At 46.3% G+C, this 13111-nt stretch overlaps 1 long non-coding RNA gene across 1 annotated transcript; it reads left to right on the top strand.

The window, feature by feature from the left end:
* The first annotated feature begins 6619 nt into the window (after positions 1-6619).
* LOC116085297 lies at positions 6620-9274 on the top strand. Its single transcript, XR_004116483.1, has 3 exons — positions 6620-6754; positions 8734-8887; positions 9140-9274. It is a non-coding gene; the product is annotated as an uncharacterized LOC116085297 (long non-coding RNA).
* The last annotated feature ends 3837 nt before the right edge of the window (positions 9275-13111 follow it).

Raw genomic sequence — 13111 nt, 5'->3', positions numbered from 1 at the left:
GAGACACAAGGACAGACACATGCACAAACACACACTTTTCCCCCAAAACTTGATGATTTTAAAACATATCTCTCCTACCCAGAATGGACAGCTTTTGAGTCTTTGACAATGAGCACAGAACATAGAATCTTCCATTCATTTTCATGGTTGACTATCACATACAGTTCTTCCTCGTCTTCATTTACCCCCTCCCCTACTTGTTTGTTTTGTATGTCTTTTGAGACACAATCTTATTGTGTACCTCTAGTTTAACTGGAACTCACTCTGTAGACTAGTCTGACCTTGAACTTACAGAGCTCTGCCAGTTTCTTCTTCCCAAGTGCTGGGATTAAGGAGTGCACTGCTATGCCTGGCTTCTGTTCCTACTTCTTAAAAGACTTTGAAACCAATCTTTTGTTCGGTTATCTTGTGTTTCTAACTCATATGACCTGCAAATCTGACCAGCTCTTCTCTATGTCCCAGCACAGTCATTCAGTGAGCCAGTTCAGGACTTCCTGAGGTGGGGGGTCACGGGGTTGTCTTCCTTCCTGGACTGGAGCAGGTAGTGAACAGCATCTGAAATACTGAGTTTTTCTCTGCTTCTCTTCCCTTTTGGAGTTCATCATACCTTCACCTCCCTCCCTTGGCTACCATCCTAAGTACCCCACCTCATTCCTTTGCAGAGTCCTCCCAGCATTCTTTGCAGCAGGCATCAGCTCTGCTTCAATCCCTGAGGTTGGCTGTCCCCAGAGCAAGCTGGCAAGCACAGTGATAGGGTGGCTCTTCCAGGAAGTGATTCCTAGGGCTAGCTCTCTCTCACTGTAGGGTGCCACAGAAGTGGAGGATAGGCAGCTGGGGCCAGGCCAGCCTCACAGAGGTAAAGACCTGTGGTCTTGAGCACTTTGGAGACAAGACAAATTAGAGAAGGCAAGATTGTGGGAGAGTGGGGGTTAAACATGTGTGGTCCAATCATCCTTAGACAATTGAAACACTGGGCAGAGTCACCAAAGGTCTAACTCAGTGTCTTTTCCTACAGTCCTACTGAATATCTGTGGCACAGAGAAGTTGTGTAATGTGGCCTAAGCCACAAAGCTCATTGAGAGTGAACTGGGTTCTTCTCAAACCCTGATGGCCTTGTTGCCCAGATGTTTGTGAGCCTACAGGACAGGGATAGGGATGGTCCGATCACTTCATAAGCAGGTGGTAGAGTCCTAGCAACAATGTTATCCCTTCTTCCATTGTGACTTTACTGGGATGCCTGTCTACCAGTGTATCAGTGATGAGCTCTGAAAGGATAGAGCTGCTGCTGCCTGCCTCACTTACTGAGGTCAGACTTTGTTTCCAGCTCCAGCAACAGTTCCCCAGGAGCAGTGGGCACTCAGTCTTTTACTTTATCTTCACAATATAAAAAAGCTCAGGCTTGCCTGCACAAGACTTGAGCAAGATCAATGTGGTCAGTAGTCTATGTTTGGAGGAAAGGGATTAGTAGTCCCTGCCCTTATTGGAGGAACTATAAGCAATTGGTGACTTCTAGGGAAGGCAGAGTCAGTTTTCTTTAAGGGTGTGGTCCCTGACTAGTTGGCCATGTTCCAGAAGACAGCTGCTCCCACTGGACTCAGCAGGTGATCAAAAAAGAAAACAAAGAAAAAGACAAATTAGGGAGGTGTTAGGGAGGTAGGGTGGACCTGGGAGGGATTAGGAGGAGTAGGTGTGACTGTGATTATAATATGCAATGTGAAGTTCTCAAAGAATTAATAAAAATATATTTAATAAAAACTGAAAAAAATACAATGGTCTCTGGGGCCGGGATGTACTCCGTTGGTAGAGTGCTTCTCTAGTACACACAAAGCCCCGAGTTTAATCCTCAGTACCTCATAAAATGGGAGCTGTGGTGCATACCCATAATCCTAACAAGTGGCAGGAGAATCATAAGCCCAAGAACACCCTTGGCTACATAGTGAGTTTGATGCTAGCCTGGGCTACATTAGATACTGCTTGAAAAAGAAGGCCGGAGGGATGGCAAGCTTTGTATATAGCTGAGTACCTGGTAGCCATGGCCTTGTGGGGTTTGATTCTAACCACTGTGTAAAGAGTTCAGTCCCAGCTGAGCTTCCCCAACCCTGTCTCCTGTGGAGCAGCTCAGGTGGACGTGTCCTAGGAGACCCACCTTGTTCTCTGTCAGGTCTTGCTTTAGGCCAGAAGTTCTCTCGCACTCACATGCAGCCCACTGTCCAAGGCCAGTGTCCCAAAGATCCTCATCAAGAGTTCCTAGCTGTCCGTGACTTCAATGGACAAGACATGTTATTATTGCTTTTCTTCCTTCCCTTCTTCTCCTTCAGAGAACCAGGAATTGATCATGTTCTGAACAACACCAGTGCCTTGCCTCTGCAAGCCCCTCAAGTGCCAACAAGAAATGCTGCAAGAATCCTGCCCTGATTTTAATTATGCATGGCCATCCAGCCCGAGTGGTGGGCAGAAGGAAGCTGGCTCCTCTGGAGACCTCCCCAGGCAGTAGAGAAGACTAGCAGCCTGCAGGCTCCCAAAAGGCCTGGAATCTGGGCCATTTCTTGATTTGGGTTGGACAAAGAGTACCTAGAATAACAATATTTTTATTTCTGAGTTATTATTGCATAACAAAATTAATAGGGCAAGCAAGAAAGTTTTTTTATTTTTTGACAAGCTGACCTTTCGACTTCCATCAAAGAGCCTCTCACCTGAGTTTTGACTGTGCCTGGGATCTGGTCAAGAAAACCGTTGATGGTCTTCTTGTAGTTTCCTTTACTCTACTTCCATGGAAGAGATGCTGCCTTGTGCATCATCACATGTCCAGTGGAGACTGACATGGGCTTACTGGCACAATGACAGACTAGGACCGTGCTGTAGCATGTGATAGACCATGCTGGGGCTATATTTACCAGCCCGGTCGGTCCTCCTGGGTCTATGAAGGCACAGGGATTCCAGAGTCTTCCAAATGCCCTCCCACAACAGAAACTGGCTGCAGCAGCCCAGAGCTGGGCTCAGCCTGACACATCCCTGCATCTTATAGTCTCCATATCCCATTAGCTGGCATATAGTCTCACAAATGTCACCCCTGCTAAACACACAATGCCATTTTTTAAAAGCCTCGTGTTTGTCTGTGGAGTGCCTGAGCCGGGGAGCATGTAGCAATTATTAACTCTCCAGACAGGAGGAAACGGAGGTAGAGAGAGCTCTGTCCTTGCCCAAAATCTTGTAGTGGCTGAGCTGCAGAATGCTCAACACCATCCAGTCTTGGGTGTCCCTGCTGGGATGAACAGTCTGTTTTGTGAAGACCAGACCAGAAACCTCTCAAAGTGAGTCATCCAACAGACATTAAAGTAGAAGTCCCCATAACTATGCTGGAGTGGGCATCCCAAAGGACCACCGTGGGTGGTTTAGATCATGGATCTCAGTGCTCCGGAGGTCAGGGGTTTGAGAGGATGTTGGCACAGTTGGCATCATCTAGGGCTTTCAGGAGGAGTCTGTCCTTTGCTTCTCTGACAGCTTCCATCAGTGTGCTGGCAAGTGATCACAGTCTTTCTGGCAGACATGTGGCTCTGATCTCTGACTATCTCCTCCTGTGTGTTCCTCTTTGCCACAGTTACATCCAAATCTTCCCTCTAAATGAGAACAGTAGCAATACTGGACTCGAGAGACTATTCTATTCCAGCAAGGCGCCATTGTAACCAGTAAGTAGACAACACTGCTATTCCCAAACAAGGTTCCCATCTCAGGGGATGGAGTGCGTGCGACCTTGAGCATCTGAAATTGAAGGGACACAATTCAACCTGACAAAGAGCCCCAGTCTTGTATCCTCGTTATCTAGGACAACTTTTAACAAGTCAGAATCCTTTGAAATACAATATAGGTTCCTTAGAAGGCTAGAAGGAATTATTAGGGCTTTAAGTACATTGATTAACAGGGCACCAGCATGCCAAATCATTTCTACCTAGCTGGTTGTGCCTCTTTCTGGAGGTCTTTGATGGCTAGACTGGATGGATAGCAGAAGGATTTGAAGAGGAGAGAGGGAGGCTTTAAGTTTGGAGCCTCATGCTGGCATGTTTAAGGTGGGAGGTGCTTATTAGCACTGTCCCTTTCCATACAAGGGTGTTGACTCTCAGGGCAGGCTTGTATGTACTGTGTGGGTAAGCAGAATGAGGCTTTGGCCTGTTCAAGCAGAGAAAAGGGTTGATACCTGCCTGTTTTTACCTATGGGACCATTACTGTTATTACAGGCTTTCCCTGTAGGGCAATTCTGGTGCCTGGTGTAGGTGAGCCAGGGTCGTTTCCCCACCCAAGTGGGCTACTGGCCTTTGAAAGCTCCACTGGTCCCATTGTCTCTCTCAGAATGCACTCACTCCTATGGGAAGTGCTCGGTGCAGTTTGCTATCATTGTATTCATGGTTTCAGCCTCTGTCTCCAGGGTAGGGCTATCAGAGCTGCACTCTGAGCCCCTTCTTTCTGTTCTATGTCATTGACTTCACTGCGGCCTCTCTCCCCCAGGCCTCTGCTCCTCCCTCTCCTTGTGTAATTAAAGGGAAAAGGTTCTGCATTCATTTACCTTATACTTTATCAAATAACAGCGCGATGAATTAAGAGGTCCATATTTCTATTTCAAGGTTCATGGGCTTTGGCAAACTGCAAGTTGTGCTCTTAAAACCTGCCGCATCAGCAAGAAGTCTCTGCTCTGCACACAGCCCCCTCCCCCCACCCTTCTTCCTCTTTGCAGCCCCCTTGTGCAATTTCTAAACAGATGAGATGCTTATGGACTCTGCATGGGTGGCAGTAGAATGATACAGAGCTGCCAGGGTCCTCTTCCCTCCTCCCTTCTCTTTCCTCTTCTTACTCCTTCCCTCTATGCTTCCTCCCTCTCTCACTCTTCCCCTCCATCCCTTCTTCCTGGAAGGCTGCCAGGCTCTTGATTCAACTCACACGGGTGCAACAATTTATCCAGTGCCTACCAGGTACAAAGGACTGTAATAGGTGCCATAGGGGGAAACAAAAGTGTTACTAACAGAGCACTCTGCATTCGTAATGTTACTGAATTCACACAGGAAGCTTCTGATATGAGCCTAGTCCTGCTAGCATTGCCCCTCCACAGTACAGGATGGAAGCTGAGACATGTTTAATCGTGAGCACACTTCATCTTCCAGCAGAGGGTCAAGGGCTCCTGAGGTTGCTCAGGAACCATAGCTCAGAAGGGCTTTGAATGGTTGAAACAAGACATATGGGGACACAGAAGCAACATAGGATACTAAAAGTCAATCCTCAAAGTTCAAGAAGGAGTCTGGCATAAGGGCTGTGCTTCTCTGCTAAGTACTAAGTAAGGAGATTCCAATAGCTATTGTAATTTGAAAGTGATGACTCATTGTACAAAGGACCAGGAAACCATGAGCTTGATGATTTCCCCGTTTTGTAAATAAAGTTTTACTGGAACAAGGTCTTGAGGACATTGATTTACATATTGTCATAATTTATATATTGAGATAGGACAGCAGTTACTACAGAGGACCAGTACCTACAAATCTCTCTGGGTCTCTGCAAGATAGATGCTCTTAAACTCTGTTGAATTGAGCATTTGAGATATCTGCAGCAACTTAAATGGAATAGAAAACCTACTGTGGTCTCTTATAGGTGACATTAGTCTCAAGCATTGACAGTATAACTGTGGCTTACTGCCTCTATTGTGATAAAAAAAAAATAGCATCCTCCATTCAAGGTCACGAATGCTAGAATTCTACCTGAGGTGCTGGTGGCTATGAAAGCCAAGGGCTTTAGGAGCACTAGGTGCTGTGACCCATTAGTCTCTGGTTCTCAGATCCTCATAATCTAGTAGAGCACACATATATACACTCACATACACACATACAGTCACACCCACAAGTAGTCACAGTCCCATAAACTAATGCACACATATATGTGTATATATAGACATATATGTACACTCTCATACTTGCATATGCTCAGATGTATACACTAACACTCACTCACAAACACACATGTACACATATGAAAACACATGCACACTCACATATGTGCATACTGACACATATATGCATTGATATAGAGATACACTTGTATACACTCTTAAATATATACCCACACATACCCTCACACATACACATATATACATATAAGTATATATATGTACTCCATACTTATATACTAATATACATATACACACTCACATATATACCCATGTACACACATACTCTGAAAGGTTGACAGCTATTGCCTGCTATCACAAAGAAAAAGGGTGACCTGGAACTCTGGAGATGGTGATGGTGCTCATCCACTCATCTTTGGTAAGTTCAAGACCACCACATGTGTTCTCCAGTCCTTATGCCAGTTTGTCAGGGAGTTTGGTTCCTTTCTGAAGTTAATACAAACTTCTGAAGACAGCCTGGAGCATCTTCCCGTGAGGCACACAAAGGCCTGTGTTTGGGTTCACATTCACTAGATGCCCCTCAATGTCAGCATCATTGGCCGACTGACTCTAGGATAGAGCTCCTCACCTGCTCCTCTATTTATATCTGCTCTCAGTCTCCCTAGCAGATGTGTCGAACTGAGTGGTTACATGCTTTAAGCCAATACCTCTTGTTTGTGTACCTCCAGCAGTACCCGAGTCAGAAGAACTTTAGTGCTCCCTCTGTGATCTTGCTGTAGGCCTTGGGTTGCTTCGGCTCTCTGACCTCCATTAACCCATCTATGAAGAACAAACCATCAATATACCTGCCACCATCCTCATATATCTGAGGTAAGACAAGAGATGGGAAGACTGATGGGAAAAGTGGGTTCTGAGAAGGGGATGAGGGAGAGTGTTCTGATGCTTGTGCAGGTCGTGTTGATTTATAGCAGAGCAGCCTAGAGTAAGACCTCAAAAGATGGAAAGAGTTTAAGAGGTTATTCTTTAGCTGGACTCAGTGAAGACATCAGTATGGACCCCTGCGTGAAGACTGGGGAGACTAAGAAGCCCATGGAATTTTTGTTGCTTCCCAGAGGAGCTGAGACACTCCATACACCCCATGCTGAGATTTTAGAGTCATCTGGGAACCATTGTTATGAGAATATGTTTATTATTATCGTCCTCATCAACATTATTATCATTATTAATAATACGGTGTTTGGAGCATTTATGCACATTAATTTTAAACAAGCATGTGCAGTGCAAGATATGATGCTGCTACCAATAAACAGCCATCCTGTGGATCCTTAATTTACATAAAATCATTTATGTTAATTTAATTAGGCCTTTGTTTACAACCGAGGCTCACTCAGCACTGGATGGTGAGATGCGTGTAACGGGCACATCATGGAGCTGGAAGCTGGTTACTTGGTGTACACTGTGTATACATGTTCCTCATCCTTCGTTTGTCAGAGGACACTTTCAATGCAGAAAGCTCTTTACATATAACTCACTCCCTTCATGCAATTGTGCTAGGGCTTGGAGAGATGGCTTAGCTAGGAACATACTTGATAGACAAGCATTAGGGCCTGAGTTCAGTCCCTAGTGCCCCCATAGGAAAAAAAAATAAACCCTTGACTGTGGCTGTGCAGTTTTGTAATCTCAGTGCTGGGGAGGAGACAGAAGGACCCCAGGACCTTGTTAGCAAGCTAGCTTAGCCAAATCAGCAAGCTTTGTATTCAGTGGGAAACTCTGTCTCAAAAAAACAGGATAGACATTAATTGAAGAACCAAAGAAGACATCCACATTGGCCTCTGGCCTGCACACACATGGACACACAAGTACACACACGTCTAAGCACCTAGGTGCACACACACCACACAAAGAAATTGTGCTAAGGGCTAGCTTGTCATTGACAAAGCTTTAGCACCTGGCTTGCTGTCAGACAGCTATCAAGTAGAAATTCTCTTAAGTTAAGACCCTTACACAAGAAGAGTTAATACAATTTTGACCCATGGGATGTCTTATTTAACCAGGAATGAATGAATGAATAAACAAATGAAGGATTGAAGTTTCAGTCACTTCCTTGTTGCCTTGTAGCAGCCTAGGGGATGGGGCTCCTCAGCTCCATTTTGCAGAAGAAGCTGAGCGAGTGGGAAATGGAAACATCATCACGCCAAGAGCCCAGAGTTGGTCCTGTTGGCTGTATCACAGATTTACAGCCTGACCTTGCCTCAACCTTTACCTTAGTCGATGTGTTCCCCACCCTTTACTCCAGCTTTTCTATTTCCTCATCTGTGATGCTGAAAGAAGAATCCCTGTCCTTCTAATCTGATGGGCAGAAATAAAAAAAATGAGATTGTGGAGGGAATGTGCAGGGTGCCGGAGAGTTATAAGGTAGTGTTGTCAGGCTTGCCTTGGGAAACCTTGAAAAATTGAATGGAAACCATAGACTCATTCATCTCCTTTTAACAGCCCCATGTCATCCGGCCTGGTCTTTTCCATTCCTGTTCTGTCCAATCCTGACAACATAATTTAGTTCCAGGGAACTTGAATAGAATGTAGTAGAGTGATATTTCCACAGCTCAGGCCTTGATTAATACAGTTAGGGCAGTGGCCAGTGAGGAAGAGGAGCCAGCAGGTCTGGACTCTGCTGAGCTCCCTCTTCAGGGCTTTCCAGGGGCACTGCCTTTCCCACTTCCTACAGGTTCTGCTCAACCTCCTTTCAGCTCTGACAGGACAGCTACAAATCCCTTACCTGGCACATCCGTTTTGCCCAATGTCCAGCCATGTATCCAACACACATTGTGTCATCTTTGCCTGGCTAACAGGTTTAGAGTGGTATGAACATCCCCTGCTCTGGAAGAGGTCAATCACTGGAAAACGAAACCCAACAGTCATTCAAGTCACCGCCTGAAGGGTGGGGTAACCGACTGGAGGTGGTCCCGGGACAATGGAAGGGGACTCCCACACTGCTTGGGGAAGGTAAGAAGGCCCTCTAAAAGGGCAATGTAAAACTCACCTGAGGCTCAGGAGAGTTCCCTGGGGAAACACACCAACACAGTGACGGCAGGGCTTAGATGTGACAGGACCAGCATTTGGGGAATGGCACATGGTCTTGTCTTTGTGACTCTGTGTGTTGAGTTGGGTGGGGCTTGGAGCAGAGTCTGAAAAGATGGTATAGTGGGGGAGAACCCTCTGGTGTGCAGTTGTGACATGCTCTGTTCCCCTCTCTAGCTTGACAAGTGTGCCTTCCTCGGGAGATAAAAACATAAAATAGACAATGGAACGGCTGAATAAGGAATAAGGAGGCAAATATGGGGACATCCCCTCCACACCCCAGCCCAGGAGAAAGAAGGAAAGCTTCAAATGATAGCAGACTGAGAATCAATCTAGGGAGGGGTACGTATTCCCTGTTATTTGTACAAATAGGGTCTGGAATGTGTACTCTGCCAGTCCTCTGGGGACAGTTTTTACTTTTCTCTTTTGTAGACTTAAAAAAACAAACAAACAAACCACACACTCACCTAGGGATGGCTAGAAACTGCTAGACATTTTTTGTGCCCCACCCCCATTTTCCAGGTCATGGAAGAAGTGTGGTTACTGGTGGTGACAGCATTTCCAGCCCCAGCTAACAGCACCTGCATCGATGCCTCCTTTCCACGGTATCAAGATTTATTGTTCCTCAAAATCAAATATTGACCTTGGCTTTTTGTCCATCAATATGCGACCTTTCAAGTCGATAGAGCTGGATTTGCTAGTCAATGCGTACTTATTATTTCCCCTGCCCTGAATTGGATGTCTCCAACCCAGGTCACAGGCTGGACCACAGAGATGGTCTGTGTATAACCTCTGCATTTGGCAGTTGTACTTGGAGTGTTCTGACAGCCTGAGTGGTTTTCATGGGCTAGCTATTCTCTATGGCCTCAGAAGCCATACAGAGAATATTTGGCCTCCAAGAGGGCCCATGCTTTTGATTCATGGAGAAACATTTCCATGTTGTGGGTATCTAGCTTCAAAAAACCTGGGTGCCCAGGACACAGAGAAGCATGGCATCCTTCTCTTTACCCACCTCAGCATATTCTGTACATATTTCTACGGTCCAAACATCTAACAAAAAAATGTAAAAAAGGAAGGGTAACTTCAGAGATGTCAGAGCATCATGCTGGGGAGGATGTAGCAGAGCAGACCCCATCAGGAGACCTATGAAGCAAAGGGCTCATAGAAAGAGGACAAGTCAAAACCTAGGATCTAAGGTCAGCTCCCTACATACAAATGACTTACTTCTTTCTGCAGAAACACTGTCCTGTTAGCTCCTGCTGTTAACTTTACACAAACATAAAGCCACCTGAAAGGAGAGAGCCTTCACTGGAAATTTGACCAGACTCTCTTGTGGCCATGTCCGTGGGCTATTTTCTTAATTGTTAGTTGATATAGGAGGGCCTAGCCCACTGTGGGCAGTACTGTCCCTACTCAGGTGGGCTGGCTATATAAAGGAACTGTGCAAGCCAGAGGGAAGAAGCCAGTAAGCAGCATTCCTCTGTGGAATTCTAAATTCCTACCTTGAATGTTCCTTCTGTGGCTCCCCTTGAGGATAGCCTGTAACCCTTTCCTCCCCAAGTTGCTTTTGGTCATAGTGTTTTTAAGAGCAACAGAAACCAAACTAGAAAACCTGTTTCCCAGCTTGTCCTACCTCCCAGTAATTCCATCATAACACAAATCTGTCAAGGAATGAACCCACTTATTAGGTCAGAGTCCCCATCATCTCTGGAAATACCACTCTAGACACCCCCAGAGGTGAGTTTCACTAGTCTCCATGCTTCTCAGTCAATCAAGATTGCCATCTCCTCAGACCAGGAAGATAATAGACTCAAGCTCTGTTGGCCAATGACTGAGCTTCTGGGTGGAGCTAAAGCGAGGAGCAAAAACCCAGCCTACCTTAGTGTGAATGGCTGTCTTCTAGTACTAGCTCTATCACTTTGGGGAGGTTCTTTCTGTACATTCCCTCTGTGCCTCAGTTTCCTTACCTGTGCCATAGGTTGTTATAGCAGTGTTTATAAAAATAATCTACATAAAGTACATGATCAACACCAGGCACTGGATCAAGGTTCCAGGCAGGCACTGTTTATGCTCAGCCATGCCTGACCGTCCCTTGCAGCCACGGGAGGCATGACAGTGCCCATGACACTTCCTCATGAAGGTTGTGTGGTTCAAGACAACAACATGAAACAGGAATGGTAACAAGCAGTCTTATCTGTCAACCCAATGGAGCTAAGAGAGGCTCAGTAAAATGACACTCTGGTGTCTGTATGGAAGTTGCTAAAAGTGGTCCCCAGCTGAATCAAGAGAACAAACGAGGAAACTCCCTTTTATCACCACAGGGACAGGCATCATCATGTTCTTCCCAGATTCATCCTGGACACCAACACAAAGGGAAAGCAGCTCCTCCTTGTTTTGAGCCAGATGATCCATCTGCCCTCGGATATTGCGGCAGGGCTGGGAGGAGGGGCTCTCACTTTTCAGGCTTTCAGTCTTGAGCCTGTTTGCTGTCTACCTCTGCTTCCATATCTCCGCAGCTCCCTGACAGTAGGTATCAGATGGAATATTCTCAGCCTCCATAACTGCATGAGTCAATTCCCATAATAACCCTGCTGTTGCATGTCTATTTGTTTCCTGGAGGCTGTTGCTCTGCAGAGCCCTGACTAATACAGATGGTACAAACCCTTTGCACCGCCCTCCCATCTCTTATGTGCCTCAGCCACTGGGAAGGTGACATGTTGCTGATGGTGCCGTCTGTATGGTGGTGGATTGGCTGGGTCACTGCACAGTGTCCTCACCCCAGAGAGGGGCAGGGTCTGCTGTGGATGTTGTGAGCAGGAAACAGATCTGTGTCAAGTTACTCAGGTTTGCAAGCTGTGATTACTGCAGCCCAGATCTGGCACTCCTCACTAATGTGGTGCTCAATAAACATTAGCTATGGCTGTTTGTAGCTGCTGCTGCAGACCCACAGAAAGCTCTGGGAATCCTATCCCTTTTGGAGAAGCTCTTTGGCTGTGGCCCTGACCATCACAAGCTCAACTCCAACTGAACTTGACACAGCTTCTATCCTACAACTCCAGCGGAGCTTGACAATGGATGCTATTCCAGCCTGCCTTGACTGATGATAGGGCTTCAACCTTTTCCCTTGAGGGACTCAAGGTGTGTGTGTGTGTGTGTGTGTGTGTGTGTGTGTGTGTGTGTGTGTGTGGTGTTCGTGTATGAGGGGGTATATGTGGAGTCAAGAGAACAACTTTGAGTGCCATTCCTCACTGAATGGCCCAGTGTGATTTTTTGTTCTGTTTTATTTTGTTTGCCTGTTTGCTTGTTTTTTTGAGACAGAATCAAGTTGGCCAGTGAGCCCACAAGGGTCCACTTGTTTCTGCCTCCTAAGCATTGTGATAACAAGTATCCATCACCTCACTCAGCCTTGAACAGTCTTTTAACTCCATAAAACAATTGTTCTCTCCGTGTGCAAGTTAACTACCTGGTACAGGGGGGAATGCAAAATGGCCTCATATGTCAAGGATGCTGCTGCATTCAGCATCCTCATGGCTTCCGTTTAGAAACCCATGGTCACAGTCACTATGAAGGGTGGTGGTTCAGGACACTTTCTTCCCTGTCCTGGAGCTTCTCTGATGAAGCCCTGTGTGAAACCTCCGTTGGACCACTGTGAGGCTTATCTCAGTGTTGATAGACTAGAGTAAATGAAGCTGAAGAAAGCGGTGGCCATTCTGGCATGATGTCACCATCAGGACATGGGATATTCCCGACATGTGCCTGCTATGGAAACCTGTGCTTGCTTAGGGGTGATTGCTGGAGGCAGCAGCCAACATGCAACCCAGAGAAGAAGCCTGAAGAAGCTAGGCCTCTGAGGAATGTCACGAGAGGGTCACTGCCCTGGCCCAGGCTCTTTCTCAGGACAGCAATAGCCTGAAATCATCCTAGAGCTGTAAAGGCAAGGTTGCCTTTTGTGGGCACTCAAGTCTGTGTGATGGTAGTTCAACTTTCCTAGTTAATGTCGCAGCATGTTTCTGTCCTCTCTATGTGGAGGGGACCTTGGCATGAGAGTTAAGGTCACGGTGACACTGGGAGAGGCTGTGAGCTTCTGCCTATGGCAGCCATGCTGACACTAACATACTACCTAAGCTTGGGTCCCTGGTCTACTCCCAC

The sequence above is a fragment of the Mastomys coucha genome, unplaced genomic scaffold (genome assembly GCF_008632895.1).
Source record: "Mastomys coucha isolate ucsf_1 unplaced genomic scaffold, UCSF_Mcou_1 pScaffold9, whole genome shotgun sequence".
In the NCBI taxonomy this organism is placed as follows: Eukaryota; Metazoa; Chordata; class Mammalia; order Rodentia; family Muridae; genus Mastomys; species Mastomys coucha.
Note: the sequence above shows the minus strand (reverse complement) of the source record. Positions and strands in the feature narration are given on the sequence as shown.